This window comes from Nicotiana tabacum, chromosome 18, assembly GCF_000715075.1.
Source record: "Nicotiana tabacum cultivar K326 chromosome 18, ASM71507v2, whole genome shotgun sequence".
In the NCBI taxonomy this organism is placed as follows: Eukaryota; Viridiplantae; Streptophyta; class Magnoliopsida; order Solanales; family Solanaceae; genus Nicotiana; species Nicotiana tabacum.
Window position 1 is genome coordinate 9,123,323 of NC_134097.1, and position 12,317 is coordinate 9,135,639.

Sequence of the window (12,317 nt, forward strand, 5' to 3'; positions counted from 1 at the left end):
ACTTACCCCAATATTTTTCGTGAAAATCGCCTAAAGATTCGCCTTAACCGAGCTCAAAATGACCAAAATGAGTAAAAATATCGGACTCTTATATACACTGCCCAGGCATTTCCGCACCTGCGGTGCCTGTACATGCACATGCGAGCTCGCATCTGTGAAATGGGGCTGCCAGGCGAGGCCTCGCACCTGCGGAGGAAAAATGCGCACCTGCGTTGACCTCCGCTTCTGCGATTATTGTGTCCGCTTCTGCGGACGCGCGGGTGTGTGCAAGTTTTCGCACCTGCGGAGAAAAAATGCGCACATGCGTTAACCTCCGCTTATGCGATTATTGTGTCCACTTCTGTGGACGCGCGGGTGCGTGCATGTTTTCATACTTGCGGACTTTTGCCCAGCCACGACCGGGCGCATCTGCGATCGAAGGATCGCTTCTGCGAGCTTGCACCTGCGGTCAAAAGTCTGCAGGTGCGATTACACGAGAAGGCCAAATTCCAGATTTTTGCTTAAGTTCAATTCTTGTTCCGATTTCGATTTGAGTTACACTCGGGGTACTTGGGACCCCGTACGAATATACCAACAAGTCCCGTAACATAATACGGACATATTCGGGGTCAAAAATCACGTCAAACAACGCTGAAATTATAATTCACACCCCGATTCGAACTTTGAGTTTTAAACTTTTTCATTTGCAAATCGCGTGCCAAAACATATTAAATGAATCCGGAATGACTTCAAATTTGGCACACAAGTCCTAAATGACATAACAGAGCTATTCAATTTTCTAGAATCGTATTCCGGCTCCGATATCAAAGAGTCAACCCCGTGGTCAAACTTGGAAGTCTTTAGCCTTTAAATTGCTAGTTCCGTTAAATGGTCATAACTTGAGCTAGGAAGCTCCAAATTAAATTCCGGGCATACGCCCAAGTCCCAAATCACGATCCGGATCCGTTTGCTAAAAGGTTGACCAAAGTCAACTCAGTTGAGTTTTAAAGTTATATTTCATATTTTAATCCATTTTCCACATGAAAACTTTCCGAAAAATTTTATGGACTGCGCATGCAAGTCAAGGAATGATAAATGGTGCCTTTTGAGGTCTTAGAGCACAGAATTACTTATTAAATTTAAAGATAACATTTTCGGTCATCACATTCTCCACCTCTAAAACAAACGTTCGTCCTCGAACGGAGTTAGAAAAAAGTACCTGAGCTGGTGAATAAGTGTGAATATTTACTCCGCATGTCCGACTCGGACTCCCAGTTAGATGCCTCTACCGGCTGACCTCTCCATTGCACCCGAACTGAAGGATAACTCTTAGACCTCAACTGTCGGACCTGCCGGGCTAGAATAGCCATCGGCTCCTCCTCGTAAGTCAAATCTTTGTCCAATTGGACTGAGCTGAAATATAACACATGGGACAGATCACCATGATATTTTCGGAGCATAGACACATGGAACACCGGATGAACCGCTGATAAATTAGGTGGTAATGCAAGCTTGTAGACTACTTCACCCACCCTTTCAAGAATTTCAAAGGGTCCGATATACCTAGGGCTCAACTTTCCCTTCTTTCCGAACCTCAGTACACCTTTCATAGGTAAAACCCGGAGCAATATTCTTTCTCCAACCATGAATGCAATATCACGAACTTTTCGGTCGGCATAACTCTTTTGTCTAGATTGAGCTGTGCGAAGTCGATCCTGAATAATCTTGACCTTATCCAAGGCATCCTGTACCAAATTGGTACCCAACAACCGAGCCTCTCCCGATTCAAACCAACTAACTGGCGATCGGCATCACCTTCCGTATAATGCCTCATATGGAGCCATCTGAATACTCAACTGGTAGCTATTATTATAAGCAAACTCCACAAGTGGTAAGAAATGATCCCATGAACCTCCAAAGTCTATAACACAAGCGCGAAACATATCTTCCAATATCTGAATAGTGAGCTCTGACTGTCCGTCTGTCTGTGTATGAAATATTGTACTCAACTCCACCTGCATGCCTAACTCACGCTGTACAGCCCTCCAGAAATGTGAGGTAAACTGCGTACCTCGATCTGAAATAATAGACACGGGCACACTGTGAAGGCAGACAATATCACTAATGTAAATTTCAGCTAACCTTTCTGAAGAATAGGTAACTGCCACTGGAATGAAATAGGCTGACTTGGTCAACCTGTGCACAATGACCCAAACTGTGTCAAATTTTCTCTGAGTCCGTGGGAGCCCAAAAACAAAATCCATAGTGATACACTCCCACTTCCACTCAGGAATTTCTAGCTTCTGAAGCAAACCACCAGGTCTCTGATGCTCGTACTTAACTTGCTGACAATTTAGACACCGAGCCACATGTGCAACTATATCCTTTTTCATTCTCCTCTACCAATAATATTTCCGCAAATCTTGATACATTTTAGCGGTACCTAGATGAATAGAATACCTGGAACTGTGTGCCTCTTCAAGAATTAATACACGAAGCCCATCCACATTAGGCACACAAATACGGCCCTACATTCGCAGAAATCCATCTTCCCCCACAACAACCTGTTTGGCATCACCGTGCCGCACCGTGTCCTTAAGGACAAGTAAATGAGGATCATTATACTGCCTCTCTCTGATGCGCTCATATAAAGAAGACCGAGTGACTTTGCAAGCTAGAACCCGACTGGGTTCTGAAACATCTAACCTCACGAACTAATTAGCCAAAGTCTGAACATCTATAACTAATGGCCTCTCACCAGCCGGAATATACGCAAGACTGCCCATACTCACAGCCTTTCTACTCAAAGCATCGGCCACTACATTGGCCTTTCCGGGGTGATACAAAATGGTGATATCATAGTCTTTCAACAACTCCAACCATCTTTTCTGCCTCAAATTAAGATCTTTTTGTTTGACCATATACTGAAGGCTACGATGATCAGTAAATACCTCACACGAGACACCGTAGAGGTAATGCCTCCAAATCTTCAGCGCATAAACAATGGCCGCCAATTCTAAGTCATGATTGGGATAATTCTTCTCGTGAACTCTCAACTGCCGCGATGCATGTGCAATTACCTTGCCATCTTGCATTAATACTGCACCAAGCCCAATATGAGATGCGTCACAATATACCGTATACGATCATGAACCTGTGGGTAATACCAACACTGGCACCGTAGTCAAAGCGGTCTTAAGATTCTGAAAGCTCAACTCACACTCGTCTGACCATCTGAATGGGACACCTTTCTGGGTCAATCTGGTCAATGGGCTTGCTATAGATGAAAACCCTTCCACGAACCGACGATAATAACCTGCTAAACCCAGGAAACTCCGGATCTCTATAATTGAAGTAGGTCTAGGCCAATTCTGAACAGCCTCAATCTTATTAGGATCCACTTTTATGCCTTCTGCCGATACAACATGTCCCAAAAAGGCTACTGAGTCAAACCAAAACTCACATTTTGAAAATTTGGCATATAACTGATTATTCTTCAAGGTGTGAAGCACACTTCGAAAATGCTGCTCATGCTCCTCTCGACTGCTGGAGTAAATCAAGATATCATCAATGAATACAACCACAAAAGAATCCAAATAAGGCTTGAACACCCGATTCATCAAATCCATAAATGTTGCTGGAGCATTTGTCAACCCAAATGACATCACTAGGAACACGTAATGCCCATACCGAGTCCGAAAAGTTGTCTTAGGAACATCAGATGCCCTAATCTTCAACTGATGGTAACCAGACCTCAAATCGATCTTCAAAAATATCTTGGCACCCTGAAGCTGATCAAATAAGTCATCAATTCTTGGTAGCAGATATTTGTTTTTGATAGTGGCTTTGTTCAACTGCCGATAATCTATACACATCCGCATAGAGCCATCTTTGTTCTTTACAAATAATACTGGTGCACCTCAGGGCGAGACACTGGGTCTAATGAATCCCTGATCAAGCAAGTCTTGTAATTGTTATTTCAATTCTTTCAACTCCGGCGGGGCCATACGGTATGGTGGAATAGAAATGGGCTGAGTGCCTGGAGCCAAATCAATACAGAAGTCAATATCTCTGTCGGGTGGCATCCCCGACAAATCTGCAGGAAATACTTCTAAAAATTCACAAACAACTGGTACTGAGTCCATAGAAGGAGCATCCACACTGGGATCGCCAATATAAGCCAAATAGGCTAGACACCCTTTCTCTACCATATGCCGAGCTTTCATATAAGAAATAACCCAGCTGGCAGAATGGCCAGGAGTTCCTTTCCACTCTAACCGAAGTAACCCCGGCATGGCTAGAGTCACTGTCTTGGCATGACAATCCAATATAGCATGATAAGGTGACAACCAATCCATACCCAAGATGAGATCAAAATCTACCATATCAAGAAGTAGAAGATCCACACTAGTCTCAAGATTACCAATAGTAATCACACATGAACGAAAGACATGATCTACTACAACAGAGTCTCCCCCGGTGTAGATACACACACAGAAGCACTCAGAGAATCACAAGGCACAACCAAATATGAAGCAAAATAGGAGGACACATAGGAATAAGTAGATCCTAGATCAAATAGAACTGAAGCATCTCTATGGCAAACTGGAATAATACCTGTGATCACAGCATCAGATGACTTACCCTCATGCCTAGCTGGAAAAGCATAAAATCGGGGTTGGGCCCCATCACTCTGAACTGTGTCTTTGGGACGGCCTCTAACTGGCTGGCCTCTACCTCTAATGGTCTGACCTCCACCTCTAATGGCCTGACCTCCACCTCTAGCTGGCTGAGTAGGCGATGAAGAAACCGGTGCCGGTATGATGGCACGAGAATCTTGCCTAGATCTGTTACTCGCCAATCTAGGGCAATACCTCCTGATGTGACCAATGTTTCCACACTCATAACACCCATCCTGATGCCGTGGCTGCTGAAGCTGACCCAAATGGGCCGGATAACCGCTGTAGTAACTCTGGATTGGTGATGCACTAATAAGAGCTGAATGTGCATTGAATACTGGCTGCCCAGAGTAAGGCGTAATAGGATCGTGACTCCCTGATGCACCGGGAGATACATGAAGTGCTGAATGAAACGGTCTGGGAGGATGACCCCTACCAAAGTTACCTCTGCCTCCAGACGAGGCACCACTAAAACCACTGAACTAACGAAGCCTCTTATCGGACCTATGCCCTCTCTCCTGTGCAAGATCCATCTCGATCCTCCTTGCGACATTAGCAGCTGCCTGAAAAGAAATCTCACTTTCGGTCTCCTTGGCCATCTGAAGTCTGATAGGGTGAGTGAGTCCCTCAATAAACCTACTCACTCTCTCTCCCTCCGTAGGTAGTAAAAGGAGAGCATGACGGGCCAAATCTACAAAACAGGACTCATACTGAGTAACAGTCATACTGGTCTGCTATAGACGCTCAAATTGCTTGCGAAATTCCTCTCTTAGTATGATAGGGAGGAACTTCTCCAGAAATAGCTGACAGAACTACTCCCAGATAAGTGCAGGCGATCCGAGTGGTCGGTTCAATGTATAATCTCTCCACCACCTCTTGGCGGAACCCGTCATCTGAAATACAGCAAAATCAACCCCATGGTCTCAACTATACCCATATTTCCGCAGTACCTCATGGCAGCGTTCAAGATAATCTTGTGGGTCCTCAAAAGGTGTACCACTAAAGTGAATTAGAAAGAGCTTGGTAAACTTATCCAGTCTCAATAAGGCCTCAAAAGACATGGAGGGCCTATCACCGATCTATGCCGCAATAACTGGCTGAACAACCCCAACTGGCGGGGCTGGTGGAGCCTGATTCTGGGGAGCCATCTACTCCGGAGCGGGAGTAGTGGGAGTTTGTGCTCCTTCCCCAGCCTGTGAGATGGCTGGTGCCACTGGAAATATACCATTATGGGCCACGCCCTCCATAAGACTCACCAATCGGACTAGAGCGTCCTGAAGCACTTGAGTGGCTATGAATCCTTCCGGGACCTGAACTTGTCCAACTGGAACATTATGAACTGGGACCTCCTCCTGAAGGTCTACCTGAGGTTCTACAACAGGTGCAGCTACTCGAGCTCTGGACTGAGATCTACCTCGGCCTCTGCCTCGACCTCTAGCACGACCTCGACCTCTACCCCTGGCCATAGTTGCCACCGAGGGTTCTGGTCCCTGACCATCAGTAGAGGTATTACGTGTTCTCACCATCTGCGAGAGAATAAGAGTAGAATGGTTCAATCATCGACGATAGAATAAAATCGCACGACATAATAAGAAATAAGTGATATTGTTCCTAAACTTCATAGCCTCTGAGAGATAAGTACAGACGTCTCCGTACCGATCCTTCAGACTCTATTAAGCTTGCTCGTGACTCGTGAGACCTATGTAACCTAGGGCTCTGATACCAACTGTCACGATCCGAAATTCCCTTATTCGGACCGTGATGGCGCCTAACATTTCACTTGCTAGGCAAGCCAACGTTAGAATAATATTAACTAATTTTTAAATAATTTTTAAATTATTAATAATCAAGAAAATAAAAGCGGAAGCAAAGTTTGAAATATAGTGAATAATCCATATAAACAACGGTGTCTAAATACCATCCCATAATTGGTGTCACAAGTGCACGAGCTTCTAGAATAAATACAAATAAGGTCTGAATAAAATAAAGCTATCTAGGAATAAACACACATCTAAAGTAAAATAGACGGAGACTTCAGAACTGCGGATGACATGCAGTTATACCTCAAGTCTCCTCTGTTAGTTGAAATTCGAGCACGTCTATGGTACACCGCTGGGACCAACTCCAAAATCTGCACAAGAAGTGCAGAGTGTAGTATCAGTACAACCGACCCCATGTACTGGTAAGTGCTGAGCCTAACCTCGACGAAGTAGTGACGAGGCTAAGGCGGTTCACTTATATTAACCTGTACGCAATATTACTAACAACAACAATAATAGAAATAAATCAGGTAATTCATTTATAATAATTGAAGGCAACTCAGCAGTCATAACCAATTATCATTTTCATTAATTCTGTTGCAGCGTGCAACCCGCTCTCACAATATATTCACATTCAATTCTGTTGCAGCGTGCAACCTGCTCTCACAATATATTCACATTCAGTTCTGTTGCGGCGTGCAACCCGCTCCTCTAATATATTCATTTTAATCAAGTCTGTTACGGCGTGCAACCCGATCCCCCAATATATATATATATATATATATATATATATATATATATATATATATATATATATGTATATCGACTTTTAAATAAGTCTGTTGCGGCGTGTAACTCGATCCTCCAATATGGACTTTTTATAAGTCTGTTGTGGCGTGCAACCTGATCCTCCAATATGGACTATTCATAAGTCTGTTACGGCGTGCAACCCGATCCTCCAATATACTCATTATAATTAATTCTGTTGCGGCGTGCAGCCCGCTCCTCCAGTATATTCATTTACCAATTCTTTTAGAAGAAATTTCTCCAATAAATGCAATAATTAATATGAAATTATAAGACAACAAGCATACAATAATTATGATTTAATCATGAAACAGACAAGATCAAATAGCAAATTATTATAAAAATCAGGGAGAAAATAGGCAGTTTAATACTCCCTCCGCTCCAATTTATGTGAACCTCTTTGACTGGGCACAAAGTTTAAGAAAAAATGAAGACTTTTAGAATTTGTAGTCCTAAACAAGTCAAAAAGGGCCCGAGAGTATTTTTGTAGTTATAAAAGCTTCTCATTAAGGGTAGAATTCTAAGTTTAAGTTAAATTGTTTCCAAATTTAGAAAGGGGTCATTCTTTTTGGAACGGACCAAAGAGGAAATAGGTTCACATAAACTGGAACGGAGAGAGTATTTAATATGCTAAATGTCAAATAACAATTAAGACACATAATTCAAGTAGCATGTAACAATTAATGCATGAATTCAAGAATTAATATTTGGCAAAGAATAGGAAAGAAATAATTATTATAATAATTAATTCATGATTTAAAATAATTTATAATTTTTCAAGTAAGTATGCAAATAATTAATTTGACGACGTATAGACACTCGTCACCTCGCCTATACGCCGTTCACATGCAATTCACATAACAATTAAATTAAGAGTTCTATTCCCTCAAGTCAAGATTAACCACGGTACTTACCTCGCATTGCAAATTCCAATCAATTATTCAACCACAACTTTTCCTTTTAATTTTGTCTCTGAAAGCTTCAAATCTATTCACAAACAATTCGATATATTCAATACTAATCATAAGAATTAATTCCATATGAATTTATAAATTTTTCGGATAAAAATCCAAAATTCATTAAAATATTCGACAGTGGGACCCACGTCTCAAATCCCGGAAAAATTCACGAAATTCGAGCGCCCGTTCCGCTACGAGTTCAACCATACAAATATTATCCAATTCCGATGTCAAATGGACCTTCAAATCTAAATTTTTCGCTTTTGGAAGATGTTTGAAAAATCTGATTTTTCTTCCATAAATTCACGGATTCGTGATATAAACGAGTATGGAATCATGAAATATAATCAATATAGGATAAGGAACACTTACCCCAATGTTTCCCGTAAAAATCGCCCAAAAATTCACCTTAACCGAGCTCAAAATGACCAAAATGAGTAAAAATGTCGAACTCTTCAATATATACACTGCCCAGGCATTTCTGCACCTGCGGTGCCTGGACTCGCACATGCGAGCTCGCATCTGCGAAATGGGGCTGCCAGGCAAGGCCTCGCACCTGCGGAGGAAAAATGCGCACCTACGTTAACCTCTGCTTCTGCGATTATTGTGTCCGCTTCTGCGGACGCGTGGGTGCGTGCAGGTTTTCGCACCTGCGGACTTTTGCCCAACCACGCCCGGGCGCATTTGCGATCGAAGGCTCGCTTCTGCGAGCTCGCACTTGCGGTCAAAAATCCGCAGGTGCAATTACACTAGAAGGCCAAATTTCAGATTTTTGCTTAAGTTCAATTCTTGTTCCGATTTCGATTCGAGTCACACTCGGGGTACTTGGGACCCTGTCCGAATATACCAACAAGTCCCGTAACATAATACGGACTTATTCGGGGTCAAAAATTACGTCAAACAACGCTAAAATTATAATTCACACCCCGATTCGAATTTTGAGTTTTAAACTTTTCCATTTGCAAATCTATTTTCAAAACATATTAAATGAATCCGGAATGACTTCAAATTTGACACACAAGTCCTAAATGACATAACGGAGCTATTTAATTTTCCAGAATCAGATTCCGGCTCCGATATAAAAAAGTCAACCCCGTGGTCAAACTTGGAAGTCTTTAGCCTTTAAATTGGTAGTTCCGTTAAATGGTCATGACTTGAGTTAGGAACCTCCAAATTAAATTTCGGGCATACGCCCAAGTCCCAAATCACGATACGGAGCTACCGAAACTGTCAAAATACTGATCCGGGTCCATTTGGTAAAAATGTTGACCAAAGTCAACTCAATTGAGTTTTAAAGTTATATTTCACATTTTAATCCATTTTTCACATGAAAACTTTTCGGAAAATTTTACGGACTGTTTACACAAGTCGAGGAATGATAAATGGTACTTTTCGAGGTCTTAGAACACAGAATTACTTATTAAATTTAAAGATGACATTTGGGTCATCACAATAATAATATAGATATATAAATAGAAATAGATAGTTGTAGATATAAATATATACGTTCTCAATTGGGGGAAGATATAGGGAAAAATAAGAACCATTAATAAGTGTTATAGTTTTTCTTTTAAGCTTTATAAATCGGTAAATCATTTAAAATTTGATCATAAGTTAAAATTCAATCTACAACATATGTTGTAGTAAATTACGTAAGACACTTTAATTTTTAAAAGAAAATTATTAATGAGCTTTTCTAATTGGATCAACTTTATAGGGTCGATGTATATATGTGTAGTTTAAATGGAAAAAGAAATCCACCATTAAGTAATTTAAGTATAATTAGATCCTTAAACTATACAAATATTTAAGGGTATAAAAGTCGATCAATATTTTAGGGATATTTTAGTCGTTCAACATTTAACATAAATTATTCGTATTTTTATAATAATATAGATAGATAGATATATAGATATATGGATACTTTGTAATTGTATATAACTTAATTTCTTTGTCGAATTATAAAACGTGGCAAAAGATCATCCACTCTTTTTTCTTGACATATGAATCCAACTCCAGACAAAATATTGAATAATTGATCGAAACGAATAACTATAGTACATTCATAATAAAGAAACAAGAAATGTAGTTCAAAACCATACTAGAAATGTAGATGGGGAATATCCATTATTACAGTATGTGAAACTTTATCTATATAGCTATAGGTACTCCTAAATCCAGCACATTTTAGCATCAATTTTCAGCAAACGAGACATTCTGGCTCATAGTCGTTCAATACGAAAGTAGTTTTTATCTACTCAACTTGAAGAGAATTTTTTAATTTGTTTAGGAAGTAAATTTAAATTTTGTTTTCTTCCTCTCGAAAACAATGGCTCACCAATTCTCTGTGTGCTACTTTAAGATGTGCATTAACAGTAGCAAAAGGCTGATTGGAATGGCCACAGACATAACTATCACTTGAGCAATTGACTGACTCCCTGAGCTTCCTGCAACATTAAATTAAGGGCAAGTTACACATTTAGTCGATCATCCAAAAATAATTACATCCGCTAGTCAAATATATAAAAAATATGTATAAAATATGTATATTATATGTGTATTATACATAGAAAAATATATATATATATATATATATTACGGCTATTATTTTTTGGAGGGGCTATACTGTGTAGTTTTTCCATCCGGCTCCTTACCGACTAAAAACTTCAATTAGCTAGATTCTCCCTCATCCTCTACAGAGAAAAGCTTTCCTCTGAACAACTAACGACTTGTTTGCATGATTGTTACTTGTTGTATTGTATCGTATTATTACTTTAAATACGATGTTTGTATTGATTGTTATTTAAATTTTATTGTATCGTATCGTTAAATCTGTCGTTACGTAAAGATGAAAAGTGCCACTTTATGGAATGGGCGATTTTGTGTGATCGCGTTGTTACCTTATTATTTTTTTCTCATCTTACCCTTCCTTATTATTAATAATCCTATTTTATATTTTACCCTACCTTTTTATATATGATAATTCAACCTCATATCTTACTTTTAAAATAAGATTGTAAGCTTATTCTTCATATTATTGGTACATGGCATCATGAAACGATGACAAACAATATAATCTATCCAAACACTGTATATATCAAACCGATACAGTACAATGTAATGCATTACTTTTCTCAAATGAATCTTTTAAAATCTTTTCTAGATTATATGTCAGTTTACTTGTCAAAAAATTCTAAAATTAGAAATCACTGAAATAGTAGAAGAAAGTGTTACACATTTTTATCTACAAAAGGAAACTATTCAGATATATGTACGAAAATCCTAACACATGTTCGTACAAAGGGTATTATGAACGTTTTTTTACGTTTACACAGAAATGTCAATGGCTGCATTTGCCGAGTTTGAATTTTGAACACAAAATTATTTTTGAGGAAATTAAGGTAAAACCTCAAGACAAGAATTCCAACTTTGCTACTGGAATAAAAGCTAGCCCAGTGAACGGATTCACGCAGTGGCGGAAACAGAATTTTTATTAAAAAATGTAAGAATACAATTTTTTTTTAAATATATCGAAAAGTTAAGGGGAGAAAACAACAATATAGTATAATTTTCTGGCAAGGGGGTCGATTGACTCCCCTTGGTTGAATGTGGTTCTGCCACTGCGAATAAGGGTCGTATATCAAGGAATATGATATAGGCAGCTTAATTTGATGCAAGTGTGAATGACTAATTCTACAATTTAGATTTATGAATTATATGTCACCAGAAAAAAGACAACAAGCACGCATAAGTTGGAACTTTATTCGTATTAACGGGCCACTGAGATAGACTATTAGTCTTTCTAGAATAAATTAGCTGGTCTTCCATTTCACTTATGACAAAACTTTTATTTTAATTTGTAGTAGGGTCTAGATTACTTTTTGTTAAGTGTTTGTTTTTGCAAAAATATAAAGAGAGAGAAGTCCGATGTCCATCAATCAGTCCATGCACCAGGAAAGACAAAATACATAGATTGCTGCTTAAAAGTTTTTAGTGCGATTGTAACGGCTCTTGTCTCTTGGCTCGAACTTGGTCGGATTTGGTATTGGTTGATTTTCAGATTTAGAGTTCGATATTAACTCGAGCTCGATATTAACTCGGGCTCGATATAGAATCGGGCTTGATATTGGTCG